Here is a 20,488-nt window from a genome sequence, read left to right as displayed (position 1 = left end):
TCATATTTTATTTTTTTTGTATTTGTCTGTCAACCCTTAAATCGACAGCACCTTTCTTAATGTATATAAATGACTAATAATAATTAACTGTAGGAAAACGTATGATCCTAAGAAATGGGGGGGAATAACTACAATATAAGATGTCAATATATAAAAATAAATAAAAAAAATACAGATATTCAATAGTCATCTGTAAAAGAAAAAAAAAGATAAAATTAAATAAATAAGTACATTTTAAATGACCTTAAAAGTAAAGTAAACAATTGATCCTCCTGGAAAAAATGGTGGTCACTGACCCCTGCTGACGCGCCTGCGTAGTGCATCACATTATTATTTCTAAACGCGTTTTTAATTTGCCGGGCCTGACTCCAGTCCAGTAGGTGGCGGTAAATGCACCTTAAATTGGTTGCCAGCGGTCATCTAAATTCATAAAAGAAGCAGAAGAAGAAGAAGAAGCTAAACTCCTAAAAGAACAAGAAGAAGAAATTCGCCAGGTTTTCACAGAGGGACCAAAAAACACTTCATTTCAGATTAAATTGATTCTACACAAGACCACCACCTCCTCCACCTCCTCCACCACCACCTCCACCACAGCAACGGTAAGACTGAGTTCCAAGTTGTTTGCTAAGTTAGCAGAAAGCTCCTGATGCTGATGACGCTGCGGCCGCTGAGTGGCGCCAGAGCTCCGTGTTGCCTGGAGCTGTTCCCCCTGCACCAACATGGCGGCGCCGCGTGGCTGCAGCACTGCTCCGGGTCCTGACTGTGTGCAGATCCAGCGCCACAGAGACCACAGAGACCTGTGCTGCGACGGTGAAACACGTCAGGAGGGGTTTGTTGTTGTCCAGAAGCTTAGCTTCGGTTAGCTTAGCTTCGGTTAGCTTAGCTTCGGTTAGCTTTGTTGATGCTAATGCAGGTGGTTTTTAAATCGGGGCTCACCTGGACACAGGAGGAGAGTCTGTTCTGCGCCCACTCAGAGCTCTTGGCTGCAGTAGATGCACACTCAGCAGAGGGGTGTGTGTGTGTGTGTGTGTGTGTGTGTGTGTGTGTGTGTGTGTGTGTGTGTTGTTGGGAGTTGATGCATCGGTCAGCAGTTCTAGAGGAGAAACAGGACACTGCCCCTCATCTCATACTTTCTCATGTATTATGTATGCAGTGATGTCCGGCTGTGAGCTCAGGTGTGTGTGTGTCTGTGTGTGTCTGTGTGTGTGTGTGTGTGTAAGCTGCACATAGCCCTAGAAGACCCTGTGTGTTGTGTCGGTGTTTGGGGCCTTGCTGCAGAGGCCAGATGAGACAATCGAGGTCTTATGTGGATTTGTGAAGGCTGCAGGTGTCTGATGAGGATTGATGGAGATTAGTTGTCAATAAAATCAATGATCTTCACCTCTGTTGACCTGTGTGTGTGTTTGAGGAAGTTGGAGGCTCTGGTCATATGTGCGTGCAGTGTGGTAACAGCCTGGGGCTTGTTTACTGTAATCTTAAGAGCTACATCCAATCCGGGCGTGTCGACATGTTTTCCATCCCCGTCTGGTCAATAAAACAACTTTTTGGCACAAACTTGCACTTGGACTTGACGATGACCTGTGTCAGAGGTCAAAGGTCAGACAGTTGTGTTCAGGTCACTGTTATACTTCTGATTAAATGTCGCACAAACGTTTCAGGCGATGTTGCACAAACGTACGTTCTGCTTTTTCTGCATGGTTCAGTAGTTCCACACTCAAAATGTGATGACATCACAGCCTCTGCAGGGCGAGAAGGAAGTGCAGCATAGCTCTTTATCTGAGGTATACTTTTGTTTTTGTTCTTTCTGATCTCCCCCTGCTGTACCTGTGTTGAAGAGCAGCTGCTCAGGAGGTGTGTGTGTGTGTGTGTGTGTGTCCAGTGTGGGTCGAGGTCATGTTTGTAGATGTTACACATGTGCCGGTGGCTTTAAAATCTGCAACCTGACGCCTTTGTTTGCATTCGCCGTCCCTGCACTCTGATGATAAACACAACCTGGTTCCCCATTCTCAGAAGAGGAAGAGGTGGAGGGGGGGGTGTCGAAAACAGCAAAAAGTCTGACGCCATAAAAATATAAATAAATACATACAGGACAAAAAAAAAAAATCACCATGTGTACAAACACTGCATCGCTGTGAGTGGCAGCCGTGCCTGTTTGCACCCGCTCATGTTCTTCTTGGCAGGCTGCACATGCCATATGTGCTCACGCTCATGCATATACATGAAGGGCTAAAAATGACTTCGTGCTGAACGCCAGGCGTTTATGCCACTGCACGCACATTTGAAGTCATATACAGATGCTTTGCCGCCCACATGAGTTATTCATAGTTTTCCCTCCTCACTTCTGAAATGAACGTAGGATGCAGATCAGGAGTGTTAACCTTCTGGGTTCGTAATAATGTCACGCTGCAGCTCCCACATCACGCCCCATGTTCTGAGACGACTTTAATCACATGTATTTTAAATATTTAGCTGCTGCTTCTGTCTTCATGTTTAAATTGTGATCATTTTACAGCTGATGTATGAGAACAGAGGTCTTGTTTGGGTCGATATCGAGCGACGTATTAACCGTGTGTGTGTACAGAGCTCTTGAGTTCCTGCGTCGCTGCACCACAGGTGACCCTGCTGTAGCTCTCAGCTTTTTCATTCAGTCTGGAGGTGAAATGTGCTCAGGTGGCAGCCATGTTGGAGCGGGGAACTAAAGTCTGATCTTTTTTCTGTTGTTTCCTCTCCTGTTGACACCTAATGATACTTTGACTTTGATAAATGGAAATGACGTGCTTAGATTTATGTTGTTTACATAGAGCAGCTGTTTCCGCTTCACCCATCTTCCTTATGATGGTCATAAGCTCCTCTAACGTGGATGGGGTTGTCCGTCGTTCTCATACTTTGCAGTTCAAAGTACACTCACAGGTGTTTTATTGTATGTCTGTATTTAGACTGTACGCACACTCGTACAGGTTGCCTTTATAGACGGGTATACGTGTGTGTGAATGGAGGCTGGTGTGTGTGTGTGTGAATGGAGGCTGGTGTGTGTGTGTGTGCTGAGCTCCAGCCTCCTCCGGTGTGAGTCACAGGGTGACGTGAACAGCTTCCCTCACACACGCCTGGCCCCAGCACATGGCTCTCAGACAACACACTCCCTGCCTTCACGTGCTCTCTCTCCCCGTCCTCTCCTCCTACTCTTTCTTTTGAGCCTTTTTTTTCCTGGTTTACCGAGGACCCACCCATTTCCTCAGCTCTGCCTGTTGCTTCACGGACAATGGCGACCATTTTTATTTTAAGTGCCTGACGGTAACCTGGTCCGACTTGAAAACCAGCAGCAAGCTTTTGTTTTTAATCACATTCAGCTCAGCATGTTTCTGCAGTTTTTTTCTGTCCTGCCTAAATGTAAACATGCACCAACGGCTCCTGCTGTAGCTGCTATTAATAAAGATGTGTCTGTGCAGGAGTTGCCTAAGCGCTTGGAAAAACAAAAAAAAGCTTGCCACGAATCCCAGCGGAGTTTTTTTTGGAAGCGACAGGGCTTCTCAGAAAAAGTGGGTGAGTGAGGACAGGATAGGAGGTCAAATCAGATTTAGGAAGGCTCGCACGACTCCGGCAGCTTCTCTGCATGTTTCCATTCGATCCCAGAGTGGTCGGGCTCTAACAAAGACGTGCTTGGGTTTGCTTTTTTTTTGTGTTGCTGTTATTTGCTCAGCAGTCAAGTGTCTGAACAATACGCCTGTACTGTTAATTGTCATCGGCAGGAAAAACCTGGCGTTACAGGTTCAGTGACCCACATAGACGGAGTGAAATCCCAGCTTAACCCGTCTTTATCACTCGCAGAAGCCTTATAGAAATGCAGCCCGGGTTTGTTTGTGTTGAACTTTTCCCTTTGTCCACGCATACATCAGTCACAGCCAACACAACCTCACCTGGAGACCCAAAAATATGTCCCCTACATTCTCGTGTTTTGTTATTTCACGTCTGTAGTGTGGATTTCTCGCCTCCTCTGCTCGCTCCACACTTCCTCTGAACCTGTTGAATGCAGACTACTCGCACATTATGTGTGTTTGGCAGCCGACTGTGTGTTAACAATGGCAGAGCTTATGGTGGCTCCCTCCAACACAGCATGTAAGCAGTGAACAAACACAAACAACAGCTGACGTTTCCAATCTGCTCCGTCCAAACTCTCTGCTGTACCCACCTGCTGACCCCGCGCCCCGTCCTTCCCCATGCCCTCGCCACAGTTAGTTTCTATGTATTTGTGTGGAGCTGCTTTATGTAACCGCCCGGCTTGGCCTCAGTAAAGGTGTTACTGTAACACGTTGAGCCCTGGCTGCATGTGAGCAGTGGCTCACATGCGGCCTGCTGTTCACTCTCCTCCCTCCCTCCCCTTCCAGGTGTTTGGATTAGAGGAAGAAGGATTGAGTGGCGGGAGGAGCGGGGAGGCCCTTACTGTAAACCGACTCCTCTGCTGTCACTGTGGACACTTAAAGCCCACTTCTGCTGCTGTACTTCCTTCTTCCCCTGAGTCGTATCTGTATTAAGGATCTCTGACTTTTATTTCTGAACTCTTTTACTGACCTCCAGCTTTCTCTAACTTTTCGTCAGCGCTGCTAAATGCAACACGTCGCTTAAACGTTTTCGAGCAGCTCACAGTGCTTCAGCAGTTTATTCCAGACATGTGCTGAACATCTGCTCGTTTGAACGTATGTGATGGTAATTGGTGTGTTTGTGAGTTGTTGAAACTTTAGCAGACACACTTAATACGTGGGTGCAGCCCCTAGTGTTTGATCAATGCATTACGTTTGAAAGTTTGAAAAGGACCTGTCCAGGGTGTACCCTGCCTCTCACCTGTAGTTAGCTAGAAGAGGCTACAGCCCCCCAGTGACCCTGCACTGCAGGATGAAGCTGGTTCAGATGATGGATGGATGGAAGTTTGAAAACGTATGTTTATAGTGACACCTGTGGCCTTTACTTGAACTGCAGACAACATGGTGGGAATGCTAAGTGATCCATTCTTCAGTTTCTAAGTGTCCTCCTGTGCTGTCACTCATGTATTAGTACAACGACAATTTAAAAAGTTGAGGAGAAGGTATCTGCAGACGTCACTCACTCCGCCTCACTGGCCAAACCACCACATGGCCGCCCAGCCGGGGACACTCCAAAACTTTTATCTGCAGTGTAGGGCTGCATCGATTACTCGAGTACTCGAGTAATGTTTGGGGGCAAAATGACAACTAATTTAATTTGCAGCGGTCCAAAGCAGGTATTCACCTGCTGCTGGATGCAGTCGTATCTATGGAAAAACTATGACATTTACGCATGATCCGAGTACTCGAGTAATCGTAAAAATAATCAGTGAGTATCCGAGTATCAAAAGACTTACCAAAGATGCAGTGGTCCATTAACGCTCACATTCATATGCACCTGATATCCAGGAAGATGTAGGATTTATGTTGAGGCCAAATGACTGTTGTGATGCGGTGGACCTGAACAGGAAGTGTGCAGTGAGATAACATTACGTCGGCTTCAATTTAGGTGGATTTTCATTCATGTTGCGCTCTGAGGCGGCGATCTTAGACGTCACATATTTAGACTTGTTGAATAAAAGTCAGTCCACAAGCTAAAAATACATTTGTCCAGATTCCCAGACCTTCAAATACACGCTTTGTTTTTGGCTAATGGGACATTTTCTGCACGTTAAGTCAGATCACACATAAAAGACAAAAGAACAGGTTTCAGGTTGTAAAAGAATGACTTCATGTTGCTGCAGGGACACGTAGGCTGAGCCTTGAATAAACGCTGAACCTCCATGTGTGTCAGTTTGCCAGGAGGGACCTTTCACAGCCTAATAAAGCTGCAGCAGTCGCTCACAGTTGCTTCTCATGTTTACATCACTGATCAGAGCCAGACGGAGTGAAGCTGACTGTACTCTTGACAAGAAAAGCCACTTGTGAGTGGATGCTAGGAATATAATAATATATTCATTTTAAAGGTCACAAAGATTTGTTGTGTTTCTACAGTCAGCTGTGTGTGATGCAGAGTTTAAACTGATTAAAAACAGTTTGATCCTCCTGCTAACCGCAGAAGCAGACACTTCCTGTGTATGTTTTTTATCAGATGTCAGACTCCTGAAAGGTTGTTTATGAGGTTACTGCATCAGGAAGCGCCCCCCCCTTCTGTTTTTTGTTGTCGTCCTGTGACGCTCTATACAAGAAACAGGAAGTGCTCCTTTTGTCCGCTGCCTGTTCGCTCTGAAGCAGCGTTGAGGGCTACAGGTGTAACTTTATTGGCCCGGCCTGGTGTCACTGTTCACCACGTGTTCAGTGTGTGTGTCTGAATACACACTCGGATGTGCAGTGCTTAGGGGTTTTGTTTGGATGTGTGCACTGTGTGTGTCCGTGTGGAGGAACACGCTGCTCTTCTTTCCGTCACTTGAACCAGGATGGCTTCAGACAGATGGACGGGCCTGTTGACACTAATCCACTGTATGAGGTAATGGAGTTAGCCTGTGTTTGTGCTCTCCTTCCCTGCCACTCCTGACTTACTGACTGACCTACTTAACTAGCAACTCACGTGGCACCAAAGAACACACACACACACACACACACATTTGGCGTTTGTTTCCCAGAAGCTCAGGGTGCCATAACATACTCTGTGTGTGTGCGCAGGTTCTCACTTCTGCATGTTTGTTGAGATAAGGCTGATAAATTGTGTGTATTCTGTGTTTGTTTGTGAGTGTGTGTGTGTGGGTGGATGCAGTGATTCATTGGTTCATAATTAACCGAAGTCACAGAGCACGACTAAAAACCTACTAATAAAATAAGAACCTCACATTTATACATTCAGAAGTGAAACAAAAAGTTGTTTTTAAACAATGATTGCGTCAGAAAAATGAAGCAGCGTCATCGTAAGGAGTGACAGAAGTACACACTGTGTGTGTGTGTGTGTGTGTGTCTGCTGATTCTCTAAACAAATTCAAGGAACCACTTGATCTTGTGCAGACATACCGGCAGTTATTAACAGCAGATAATAGCTTTTATTTGTGATGATTGATGATGTTTACTGCCAGCATAAAGCTTTACAGGGAGATAAAGACCTGGAGGGGAGGAAGCTTGTGGTGTGTGAGCTCGACTCTGTGTGAATACCTCAGAGATGATATGTGCAAGAAGGCGAGGTGGAGAAACTGAAGGTGCACCTGGATAGGTCTGCAAGTTAGCGCTCATGCTCATGGGTACCCGGGTCGGCTGTTGTTGCAGTCCAGTGAAGACCTGGTGTGGATGGTTGCACACGTCGTCATTTTCTAATCGATTGTTGCAGAAAAGCTTTAAATCAGCCTGAATAACTACACTGATCTCCACACCTTTCATCATGCAGTGACCACATGTGGAGGCAGCCTTCGTTTGATCAATCACACAGTGTGAAGGATCTACTGCATCCACATTAGGAGCTATATGCATCGCTGTAACCTCCACATTCATCCTTCTGCGACCTAGCTCTAATGTAACGTGGCTGTTCTGCAGACACGGGAGAAGATTGTCTCCGGATGGTTCTGCTAGCACCCCGACCACAGAGTTTACTGGCCCTGAGCAAGTGTGCAACCATTACATGTTATAATAGCATCCGCTGTCATTATTTGTTCAGCCCTAATGGCACATCATCTAGAAACTGGGGTTAGTCTGACATGAAACGGTGGTTTCATGTGAGTTAGGCCTGATCTTCATGTACTCAGATTCTCTTTAAAGTGGAGATTAGAATCAGTGGCACCTGATCTGTATCTCTAAATGTTTGTTTCCAAACATGCACGTTTTCACGTCAGTGTGTTTTCACAACCACACAGAACACTGTGCTCTGATATGTTCTTTACAGTCAATTATCTGTTCTTTGATGTCGCGATCCTTGAAGTCTAAAGGTTCCTGTGAGACTGCTGCTCTCAGCTCTGCAGAGTGAAGGTGCTGCTTGTATCAGGGTGTTGATCCCCGATATATCAATAATTATTATATTATAATATTCCTGGCCAGAGAGTAATGTAGAAAATAATCAGTAAGTACTGGACAGTGAAGCTTTATGCAGACGATTAGCCTGTTTTTGATCAGTTTGACGTTCATCAATCAAATGATGGCTGTGTCTATAAGAGTAAGATCAACTTTATTGATCCTTGTATAGAGATAGGATCGTTGTAGCAGCATATACAAGAAACATGACGTGAAATACAGTAACTCACACTTGTATACACATAGCAACACACACACGGTTATTGTCACTGAAGCCGTTTGAGGTGATGCATTAGTCTGAGCACGGCTTTGACAGGCTGATGCATCATGTCAGGTGTGTGTTCTGTTTTATCTGGTAAGAAACTTTGTAACTTTGCTTTGAAAGCTGCTTTAATTAATGTTCACTATCATAATTTCTGGTTTCTTGCTAGCCTGGTCAGCCTTCATTAACGGAGCACAAAATATCTCCATGAAATGAGTCCAGAATCCTCCACCTTCCCAGCCAGTTCAGCTCAGGTGGAGTGAAGACTCCTGCAGCTTGTCTGGGTTTAATCTCTCTATGCAGTTGAGTGAAGTGATATCAGGCTACACACCAAAGTTTTGGTAGTTTTGGGAGCAGCGCAGGAAGAGAAGAGCTGCCATAGCGAGCAGAATGAACAGGTTCTCTGTGCAGTGTCATCACATTTTTTTTTTCCCACACTGCAGTATGACTTTGATTAAGCCATCGCCTCCTGATCGAAGCGTCCTTATCTCTTGTTGTGTTATTAAAGTACTCAAAGCCATTATTTTCATTAAATCCACTCACTTTTCTCGGTGGGTTCAAACTTCATTCATCTCCACGTGCTGCTGCTACTCTATATATAACTATAACATGCGGCTGAGGGGTGGTGCTTGGTTGGTGGTGGTTGTGTGGGGGTGTACTGATATACAAAGACTGTCATTGTCTTGGATCAAGTCACGGCTGGCACAAGGAACCAGGTCCGCTGGGAGGCTTACGAGGAATCCAGCTTCCAGGAAGCCGTCACCTCTGTGTGCAGGGTTAACTATGGCACTATGACACCGACACTGGAGCTAAATGTACAACTGTGCCTTGTAGTTAGTGCTAACTTGCTAACATTAGCATTAGCTGCTAAGGTGGAGGGAATGCTGATGCTAGTTAAAAATTAGCAGCTAAGTTCAGCCCTACAGACATGCTAGCATGGGTGCAGGTCATTTTAAAAACATGGATGTGTATGGAATTTATCCAGCTTTGCAGCCACCCTCAAGTGGCCAATGGAGGAACTGCAGTTTCCCTTACTTCCACTTCATTTGTCAGTCACTTCCTGTGACTTGAACACTTGGCTTGTCTACCTGGCCTGATGAAACCTGAGTGAACTTAAGAAACCCTGTGTGATGTTTGTCCCATGTCTTGACCTCCAAACCAGGTCAAGTCTTTTGTGTGTGTTGTTCTGACACCCAAGCCCAGAAATGATCTTACACGAGGCTCTGTGGAATGTCCGCTCTCTATCTTCTCAGGTCTCACTCACCTGAGGCTTGTTGCTTGATTTGCTTTGTGACAAACTAGATTGAACTGGATAAGAAACTAGGTTCAGCGGCTTTGTGTGTGGGAGGACGCATCAGTTACACCGTTACACACTCTGGAGCTGACAGCAACGTGAGCAAACGATGCGTGTCAACAGGGCTGAGATGTGTTTGACTCACCCGGATGGAGGTCAAAGTCTTAAATAAGCAGAAGATGCTGCAGAAATGCATCAAATGCTGCCGAGCCGTAATCACCGCTGTCCAACCAGACACTGTGTTGTGTCTGATCTTCCCCTTCAATGCGAAGCCCACTGTGGATCAGATAGCTCTGTTCTGTGCAGTCCATTTCATACAAAGAGCCCTTTTATTACCTAGTTGCGTAACAGGCCACAGAATGCAGTCGAGCGTCTCTGCTTTCAGGTCATATTTTGTTATCTCACTGGGAGACCCTTCTCGGAGCTTTATCTCCTCCTCCTTCCTCCCACCGTATCTCCTTTCCTCTGTAAACTGCAGTGATGCTGACGCCCTGCAACACTTCTGTCACTGCTCCCGATATGTGATTCATTATGTGACAGCTGTGCAGCTCCGGGTTCTGTTTTTTTTTTAAAAAATGGAGGATGTGTGCTCCAATGTTCCAAATGTTCCCAGTGATGCACAATGGGGAAACAATGGGGTTGCGTTACTGTGTGCTTTGTGTGTCATGGTTAGAGCGAGGCAGACTTTGTACTGTTACATCATGTGTTGTTGACTGGAATCCACAAGGTTGGATGTCATACATAAGTCGGGATCACTAGCCACATGTGTTAGCAGGCAGGCTAGTGTTGCACAGCACACAGACGGTGTGTGAGTGGTGTGAAGGGGGATAGAGTGTGTTTTCTCAGTAGTTGACACACTGCCCTGAACAGCACACTCATAACAGAAGGATGCAGTCAGCCATCGGCAGCCGTGCAGTCACATTCCTGTCTCTGGATACCTCCACCCCGTCGTCCTCCCCTCTCCTCTCTCCGTTTGTCTAACTGCATCGCAAACGCCACATTTGTTTCTTCCTTAAAAGGTTCACTCCCAAACACAAACCGCCGCGGCACCAGAAAACTAAACCTGCTGAAAGATAACGGTCGGCCCCCAGAGGGGTCACCGCAGAAACTTTCCTGCTGTCGACCACTGAGGCTGAATGAAAGCCAGCGGAGCCACGTGACGGCGGTTTGGTCTGTTGGTTTGTGATCCCACAGGCTGCTCTATTTGGCCTGGATTCTTGGAAACAGGAAGATATTTCCTCAGAAGTCCAGGAGGAAAAAAAAAGGAGGAGGGAAGGTTGTCAGGAGGCAGATCCATGTAGGGAGGGCCACATCTGAGTTTTGTTGGAGTTTCTGTTTATCCCTCCCCACAAGCCCCCCCCCACCTCCACCACCTCCACCACCTCCACCAGTGTTACCACACAGCTACAGTCTGCGGCGGGTTCATCTGAGGCTGCGCTGCCTGAAAACTTATTTGGTGAAAGGGTAGCAGCTAGGTGGGGCTGTGTTGAATAAAGTGGGAGGAGCTGACCTAGATTCTGCCGGCTGCCTCCGGCCTGCAGGCTTTGGTTCTGTGTACCCACAGAGGACCGATTGACTAATATCTATTTTGGTTCCGACTGCAGCTGTCAGACATCAGAAGACAGATTACAGCAGATGGTGACATGTAGCAGCTTATAATGAAGAGGATGATCAGTTTTTGAACACAGCAGAGAGAGTTTGTTGAACTTTGACTGCTTCTTCCAGCCAGAGGAGCAAATACTCCAACACTTCCCTCAGTTTGAAGCCTTTGACGGCAGTCGTGATACACTTGTCTCTATAATTGTGCCTATTTTATACAAAGATGTCACAGGCAGGTTCACACAAATATAGAAATCTGGTCAGCCTGAAAAATATAAAGATAACTGCTCCTAGCAACAGGCGCCACGGGTTACTGAAGGAAAAAAGTCTCACAGTGGAGCTGAACAACCACGAGGAGTTAATACTCCTGATGATGATGATGATGATGATGATGATGATGGCCTCCTTCACAGTTAACATAAAAATCCACCAACCAACATCTGTCTTTTGTCCTCAGTGTGGAACAGAACAACTGCTGCCACTCGCTCATTTGATTACATAATAATGTGTTTTATAAGTATCAAATATCAAATGATATTAGCATTTGAAAAAAATCAAACATGTATGAGGTGAAATTTGGATAATTTCTAAGATTAAAGTCTAAAATATGCAAGAAAAGGGATTAAAAAAAAACATGTTGATGTTTTCTAAAGATTATATGGTCATAAGTTTGAACAAAAAAAATAAGTTCAGAAAAAACTGAGTATTGTTTGATGCTGATGTCATGAGTTTACCAGGAAAAATATTAATTAAATATAAATAAAATATAAATTAAAAAAATTTGTGAAAATAAGAAACTCATAAAATTTCTGAGATTTGTTTAGATTCTCTGAGATTACAATTTTAAAAATTTTTTTTTTTCTTCTCAAAATATTACACACTATTTTTTTTTTAATTTTATTTTTATTTTCATACTTGTCTCTGGATCGGTTGTCTGTGGTTTTACAGGATGCAGAACAATTAACTTTTAGAAGCTTAATCTCACAGCAAATAATCCCTAAATTTTGTGAATGTTTTTTTTTTTTTACAAAATAACACACAATGATCACTGTACAACATTTAAACAAAGGTTGTTTTTTCCCTTGTTGCTCTTTTCAGGAAAGCCGTCTGCTTAAATATGCAGTTGTTCCATTCTAAACCACAAATCTGAGTGGAGCACAGACAGCGGCTCTGTCTGGAGCCTGTCGCAGCGAGTCTTTGTCTCCGGGACGCTTCGTGTTTTGCTTTGCGTTTCCTCGTTCCTGCCGCTCCCTGTAAAACTCTGGTATCAGCTCCTGCATACATGCACTCCAACACCTGTGACTGTGACTTTCCACAAGGTCACCGAGTCTGGAGCCCGTCCAAAGTCAACAGCCAGCATGACACGTGGCCAACGGCCGTTCCCGTACGGCTCGGAGAGGAAAAGAAAGAAACAACCTTTTCTTTTTGTTTTTAAATTCGGGGTGAGGATGAAGATTTGGCCCCAAAACCTCCACAGTTTTTGCTGATAAGGCTCCAAGTGCAGCGACAGACTGTGGGAGAATTATCTGGTAAAAAGGTTAAGAATGTCTCCCTCTGTTTTTTATCTCTTCTGGCTGGAACTCATCACATGTGACTGCTGACCTCATTTTCAGCCATGGATGTGGAATTGAAAACAAAAACAGAGGCAAGGCAAGTGAGGGAAATTTACCGCGAGTTAACCCTCCCCTCTCTCTCTCTATATATGTCCACACCAACACATGCCGTACTGTCCAGGGCCCCCTGCCTGAACCCTCTAAAATCAAAGCAAACATTCCACGCTCACCCAGCCCGGGTCCCACAGTAACACAGGCAGCTGTGTGTTACTCAACTAGTTGCCTAGTGTTGTGTAATAGCTTCTGTGCTTTGAGATATGTGAAGAAACGCTGTGTTTAGGGACCTAAAAACAACAGAAACACCACAGAGAAGTTGTAGGATTTTGTTGTCCTGTGTAGCGCTAGCTGTTTTTCTCATGTTTGCACTTCGCTCCCTGCACCTCCATGATAATGTAATGCTCACTGCCGGTAAGAGTTTCATTGTGATGTGTGTCATAAAACCTTTGATAACCATCGAGTCAATATTGAGATGAGATCAGCACAGTTTCATTTATGACTGTTGGTGCTTTTTAGGGCTGCTTTCATGGAGCAGCAGCTGCACCACGCTCATCTCTGCTGTTGACAAGCGTTCTGTTTATTTTAGCTGAATTTTGCCTATTGTTCCACTGTGTCAACAGCACGAGGCATCAATTAAACCATGAGAGCGCTAATAAAACAGGTCTCAAACATCCTTTCAGGATTAATGTAATTATTAAATCTATTACTTGGCCCGAGGTGAAAGGAGACACATGCAAACCTTTGTTTTTGGAGGGTGTTCCCTCCTCTAGCATGGTGAAGCCTGCAGGGGGAGTCTGGAAGATGACCCCCATCTTCAAACCATCACTAGACCACAACTAGATCCATGACATGGTCTGTGTCTGACATCACTCCCTGATCTCTACATATGGTCCTGTACAGAGCCTCCGCCATGTTGTAGGGCTGTCTGACTTCTTAGTGAGAAATTATAGACCCCATATGTGGCCCTCATGTATCCCACAATGCATCATGAAAAGTAGTGTCCATCCCATGGTCACTGCTTTTTAGTGATATGTCCCATCATGCATTGCGCATACTTGCAAAGAAAACGAAAACAAAAGTGATGTCACCTGTCTTATGAATATAATGATGGTTTAAAGAATGCAGCCTGACCGGCTGTTTGTTTATTAATGTTGTGTTATAAAACGTTTACTAGGCTCAAATTATAACTGCTAGCAACAGAGATTGTTTAGCCGGCAGAGATCGGCTTGTTTAATTTGCGACAACCAATGACGTCATGAACGGTGACAGAACATGACGGAGGTAGAGTCTGAAATGTCCAAAAATGCTTTCACAGTGAGTTCACTGTATGGAGCCCTACACTGAACTCCACATATGGGGAGTAGGGAGGAAGTGACTTCAAACACAGCCAGGGACAACAACGCAGCCGTACATTCGCACAGACGCGGCTCCAAATGATGAAGCCGTCGGCTCAGTGGCGTCAAGAGAAAATCTGCCATTTCTGAGGTGGATCCTGAGAGAGGTCAGAGGCGGTTCACCCTCTTCCATCATCTCTTCACCTGATCTACAGACTGATACCGCTCCAGCAGGGTGGAGGAGGAGCTCAGCCGTTAGCATTTTGACCTTAATGATGATGTCACTGACCACTTTGTAGAGGACGACCTGGAAAAGTGTCACAGACCTCTGAGATCTATGAAAGGAAATCAACAAGATTCATCTAGAGCAGGGAATAAATGTTGTATTGTATAAAATTGCGTCTTTTTCCTATGAATCATTAGGCCGCTGCTAAGAAGTTCTTGCAGTTGTGTAATCTCGGTGAAGCAATGTTCCTCACCCCTGGGAGCCAACTTGTTTTTCCGTCTTTGATTTATCGTCTTGGCCTTTTACAGTGATGGTGTGTATTCGCTGCTTTAAAGTGTTTAAACAGACTTACACAACCCTTCACAAACACCTGATGTAACCGGCCACATTGCTTTATGTCTCCCTGCTGCACCGGTGCAGGCCTCGCTCTCCACGTGAGAGAGTCTCTCACTGGGTGGTGGTGTTGTGAGGGCAGTGTGTGTGTCTGTGTGTGTGTGTGTCTGTGTGCGTGCCCAGACTTGCGATAGATGCACCAACAACAGAATCCGTGGTGTTTCTGTCGGCCCTGCCTCTTACATCATCTGTGAGTTAACCTGCTGGTTTTGCACTGCAGTGCAGGTGTGGTTATGTGCTGGTGTGGGTGGGGCTGCAGTGAGGTGGCACACTGAGCGAATTTTTCACTCCCCACCCCGCTCTCCACCCTGCGATTGCCGTTAGCTGCTGGCCTACAGGAAGGAAGCCCTCGGGGCGAATGACACAGCCGGCTCTTTGTTTCCCCACTCCCTCTCCAGGCCTCCACCATCACTCATTCTCTGAAACCTTGCCAAGCTGTTTCACTCTGACTCTGCTTATTGTGGATTCATGTGCTAACACCTGCCTGTCCTCTGACTCCGTCTCTCCCTCTGGATCCTTGTCTTCTTCGTTCTAATATGAGCTGGCAGAACCCGGCGCTGCAGATAAAGCTCTCTGCACGCCAGTCAGCAGCACACACTGCTGCATTCGCATTCCTCTTTGCTGAAAGGAAGGACGACCGCTGTAGTAGTAGTAGTAGTAGTAGTAATAGTGGGGATCCCACTGCACTGCAGGTGTAGGTGGTGAGGAATAGCTGGTGCACCAGTTGTAGGATTTGTAGCAGGAGGGTGGGTGTTAACAGGTGAAAAAACGATGGATGAGTAAACGGGTATGAATGAAGTTTACACATACGCTGCATGTTCTTTTCTGACGAGCAGTTTTTAAGCTCAGTGTGGGAGGCTTTGTCGAGGGTAGCATCCCCTCAGGGCTCCATCCAATGACGCACTCCTCAAACGGGTGAGCACACGCACTGCCACTTTAAAACAGCCTCCGTAGCTCCACAGATCGAGGAGAGGTCTGTCTCATGCCTCATTTACCAGTAAGAAAACACCTCATCTTGTCAAAGCACCAGACAAACGTGACTGCTGTTAGCACTCACAGCTGCAGCATGCTGGCAGTGCCCAGGTGTAAGGCTAAGGCTAACAGATAAAGATGGTAACAGGCATTAGGCTGATGTGTCAAGCATCGGTTAAATGCACAGAGGACTGGACGAGAGGCATGTTATTGGCGGCTCACACCGACCGATCATCAGCGGAAGCTGCAGATCTTTTGTTGCTTTTATTTCAGGTCCAATCATTTATGTTACTTTTTGCTGACAGGGTGCCGTTGAAATGAATATAAGTAGTGGATATTATGTCGGATGCGCTGTTTGTGTCGCATGTATGGCTTGTGATTGAAAAAAGTATTATGGCAGGTAATGAGTGCTACATTTATTAAATGATGTGCTGTAATGTCCCCTCTTATTTTACAGATCCAACTCTAACATACATGTGGATTTGAGCTGTTACTGTTTGAGTTTCTGTTAATTTTGTAATTTGTCATTTTAATATCGCCTATTTCCTGAGCCTAATATGTCTGCTGTAAGCCACACTGTGGAAATGCAGGTCAACGAGGTTTTTTTTGGGTGTGTGAGTGTGTACATGACCCATAGAGACTGATAGAGAGGGGGGTTTACAGTGAGCCCAGAGCTAAATCAGGGCCAGGCCACTCCCTGTCCCTGCTCTGTTCACTCCAGCAGCCGCTTCAGACCAGTTTAAAAGTAGGTGATTCATCTGCCTCACCTCTCACTGCTGAAGTTTTATGTATGATGAGATCATCAGATCGCACAATAATCCATCCCATGTCCATACAAACATGTTCAGGCCGGTCAGTGTCCTGTGAGGAACTACCAGCAGGTGTATTTAGGGTTTGCTTATGTCAGTAAGAAGTGATGTGATTGGTCAAACCAGTGGCAGTAATCACCTGCTACACTTGGTAAAAGTCAGTTTCCATTGAAAACGTTCCACACGACGTGTTTCTGTGCAGTGAACATTCCCTCTGCCTCAGTGTGAGACAGACAGTGAGGTGTATTTACCCTCAAGCTACAGGCAAGTTATGTAATTAGAGAATATTTTAGATGCTCCTTTTAATGGCTTTGAATTCTGGGTTACGTTTCCTGGAATGAATCAGTTCCCAAACTGTAGTTCGGATGTGACCTGATTCAGATTGTGGACTGTTGGTGCCTCAGGGTGGTTTAATAGGCAAGTGGGTCATGTCAACAGTGAGCGAGAGTCCTGATGTGTGAATCATCACTTTGCATACTGAGCCTGTGCACCCTTTGTGCTGTTTTTCCAATCCTCATTTGGAAGAAGGACGGCGTGCGCCTCAGTGACAGCTGACATGTGGTGACGGCTGTGCTTTTACAGTACGCGGGCGTCTTACCTGATTCTGACCTGGCATCCTGGAACCTGCCGTGGAAATGTTTTGGAGACGTCTTGTGTTTCATGTTGGAAACAAACCAGATCTCTGCAGTGCCGGGGTCCTCCCTGCTCTCTCCTCCCTGCTCTCTCCTCCCTCCCTCCCTCCCTCCCTGCCTCCCTCCCTCCCTCCCTCCCTGCCTCCCTTTCCTGCTCCACTAACCCTTTCCCCCGGGCTGTGAAGGGGAACCAGGTAACACGAGAGGCCTGTTTCTGCTCTGTTTGCCAAGAGCATCTCTGCTGCCAGAGACAAACAAGAGTGACATGGATGGAGCCATAACCTTCATTGATCCATCCATCAGCGCACATCCTCTCCCTCTCCCTCCCTCCAGTTGTCCTCTTCCTCCCTTCCTCGTGCACGCTGACCTACTTTCCTCCTGACCTGTTTATGCAAGCTCTGGCGCAGCAGCCGTTCAAGTCAAATGAGGAAAATAAGAGATGCAGCAGAATCCTGCCTGAGCTGTGCTGTTCCTGCAGGAAGTGTCACCTTGGTATGATCCCACGGGGGCTGTATATCCAGGAATGCCATGTTAGCTGAACTCAAAAAATCTACAATCCCAGGCAGAGAGTTCTTTTACTTCTGCACGTGTGTGAATATGCATTAGCCTCTGTGTGTGTGTGGGTGTGTGTGACTGAGAGCATTGTGAAGGGCACTGATGTGTCGGCCTGAAAGAGGTGCTTTGTTTGCAGGCTTAGATCAGGTTAGTGCACTGGGTTAACTTCCCTCCTCCTTCCCCGCTCGCTGCTCCTGCCTTCGCTCTTTATGCTGTTATGAAAATGACCCTGTTTTGTTATGAGAGTACGAGGGAAAAATGATGGTTGTGTTTACTGCATAATCGGCCCATTTTAGGAACAAACGATGCAAACTGAACCGGAATGAATTTGCATGTTTTGTTTTTTTCCTCTAACATTTTCTTTATATCCAAACGAGGTTCCATACAGTCTGAACTTGGGACTTAAACCGGATTATACAGCAGCCTTTTCTCTGTCAATACAAAGAATGCAGTGGGACTTGGTCAGGAGGTTGGCAGGACAGTTGAGCTGGCAGCAGCAGTCAGAGGCTCAGACTGGCTCTGCCCCGGCTTTGTCTTGCACATCCCATAGAGCTGACTCTCTCAGCCTGGATATTTGTGCTGTTTGGTCCAGTCTGTGCCGCTGCTGCTGCTCCTCCTGCTATAAATAATCCAGATTTCGGTGTGGGGGCACACCTGTTCAAAGTAGGACAGGCAGTAGACTTTTTGTGTCAATGAGGTTACAGCACGAGGGTGGTGTGTGTGTGTGTGTCTGTGGTACATATGTGAATGCAACGTTTGGTGTTTTTCTTTTTTTTTTTTATGCAATAAGCTAATAGTAGAAGTAGGCCAGTGTTACATCAGGAATGCTTGCCAGGGAGTGGTCTGGCCCCAGCAGCCAAAGTGTGTCAGTGTGTCACTGCGAAGCTCCTCTCGTTGCAGATTAGCCTCGGATGCCAAAAAGAGTGAGTTGCCCATGGGGAACAGTAAGCTTCATCAAAATGAGTCTCACAATGGAAACAGGGCACGCCTGTTCCAGAAATCTGGAGCAAAGAATATCTTATGTTACCAAGAATAAAGACTTTTTGAACCATGTTTAATCTAACATCTTAAGAACACTGCTTCAGTATTCAGCACACTGACCTGGAGTCAGAGATAAAGATGGCAGTCCATTAGCGGTCTGAATGGTTTGATAGCTTGGTACACACTAGAAGAAGGTTGAAGCAAGGCGTCTGGACTTGTGGAGTTTTCTTGAAGACGTTTCTCTGCTCATCCAAGCAGCTTCATCAGCTCTAACTGTTGGTGGGAAACATGGTTTATATGTGGTCACAGACCTCAGTGGGTGGTCTGGGTAAAACTTACAAACAATAGCAGTACATGTTTCTGTAAGTACCTGTGGTGATCTGGCTGCCTGGGCCAGGTCTGTCTAACGACTGGCTAACAACTATGAGGCTGCCGGAGGGGGACTAATATTTAACATCCTAAAAAATAAGTTTTGTAAGAAGTGCTAACGGACAGGTATCATCACAGGTTCCTAGCGGTGGGTGCACTGCTTCAAAATCAGCCCCTGATCTTGACTAAATAGGGGTCAGGTAAGGGTTTGGAGCTCAGTCTACTTCAATGTAATCAACATGGAGCAACAACTCATAAAGCCAGCCGCCTAAAAGGAGGTATTTCACACAGGTGTGACTGCTACCTGCTGCCATACCCGTTGACTTGGCAAAAATTCTCTCTATTAATTGGTCTGAAATCCGTCCTTTTCACAGCTAATTTCACTCACTCAACCTATAACCATTTATCTAAAGTGGGGCGGGCTTTATGTGATGTTAACAAAACTGACAACATCCATCCACCAGCCTTTTGTTGATACTAGCCTGGTAGTCGCTCTGCCTACGTCACATGTGCCGTTTCTCTGATCGGTTGTAGGTCTACCCAAATGCATCCTGAGGTCGTTTTTTCCATTGGTGCTGCCCCTTGGAAATCCAACTTAAATCCACAGAGACCAATTCTTTGTTTAGAATAGAAAAACATTTCACTTTTCCTATTGGATTTAATGGACTCGGGACCTGTTGAAGGGTCATGAAACCCATGTGACACAGATGCAGGAAGTAACTCCTCTCTTCATATATCAGGTCAACGATTGATTATGACATAACTTGGACGTGTTAATGGAGGCATGCAGTTGTGATGTGGTAGTTCTTATGCAATCATTGTATAATGTATTACTAAACTGGGGACTCTGGCAGACTGCTTGGAGATCATTTAAAAAGCATGACGAGCCAGACTGCCAGCCTGACTGTGCTGCCTACAGACCGTGATGAATAGCGTCGGAATAGCTGCTCAGGTCAATGTCAGTCCTTTGCTGCCGTCATATTTATGGAGCTATTTTCCACTGAACAACTGTGTCACTGTGCAGATAGCAGCTTGGAAGCAACACCACCGGGGACACGATTAATGTTTACATCCAGCATTAACTGGTCGTCAAGGCATGACGCACAGTGCAGTCTAAGCAGTGATCAACATGCTGGGTGTAGTTTGGTACAAACTAGTTCCAATGTTTTAGCAATTTCCTCAGTTTGCAAATTATTTCTGGTTTGGTGTATTTTTTGGCACTTTGAGCACCTCAAGCCAAGCGTGCTCTAGTTCCATCTGTTCCACATTTGTCACACCAAAACAATCCTGGATAAACAGCACTTAAAGCCTTAAAGACAGACAAATGAACCAGCTTTTTTTCTTGATATGTTGAAAAGTCAACTTTTTTTTTTTTATTTTTCTTGCAATGCTCCCATCTTCCACAATGAACATTAGTGTCTTTACATACATATTCATGTCAAAAGGAAGTGATGGTAATGAACAACCAGACCG

The 20,488-nt window shown here is 45.6% G+C and overlaps 1 protein-coding gene across 4 annotated transcripts in view; it reads left to right on the top strand.

Annotated features, from left to right (window-relative positions):
* The first annotated feature begins 6,255 nt into the window (after positions 1-6,255).
* LOC114440205 (phospholipid phosphatase-related protein type 5-like) overlaps positions 6,256-20,488 on the top strand; it is a 118,238-nt gene continuing 104,005 nt past the window's right edge. For 3 of the 4 annotated variants that reach the window (XM_028412531.1, XM_028412534.1, XM_028412530.1), the window contains exon 1: positions 6,256-6,480. The gene's annotated coding sequence lies outside the window, so the exon portion shown is untranslated. Of the gene's footprint in view, positions 6,481-13,050; positions 13,156-20,488 lie in introns of those variants that run through there. The other variant, XM_028412532.1, reaches the window with a different exon arrangement.

The sequence above is a fragment of the Parambassis ranga genome, chromosome 8, assembly GCF_900634625.1.
Source record: "Parambassis ranga chromosome 8, fParRan2.1, whole genome shotgun sequence".
Taxonomy (NCBI): Eukaryota; Metazoa; Chordata; class Actinopteri; family Ambassidae; genus Parambassis; species Parambassis ranga.
Note: the sequence above shows the minus strand (reverse complement) of the source record. Positions and strands in the feature narration are given on the sequence as shown.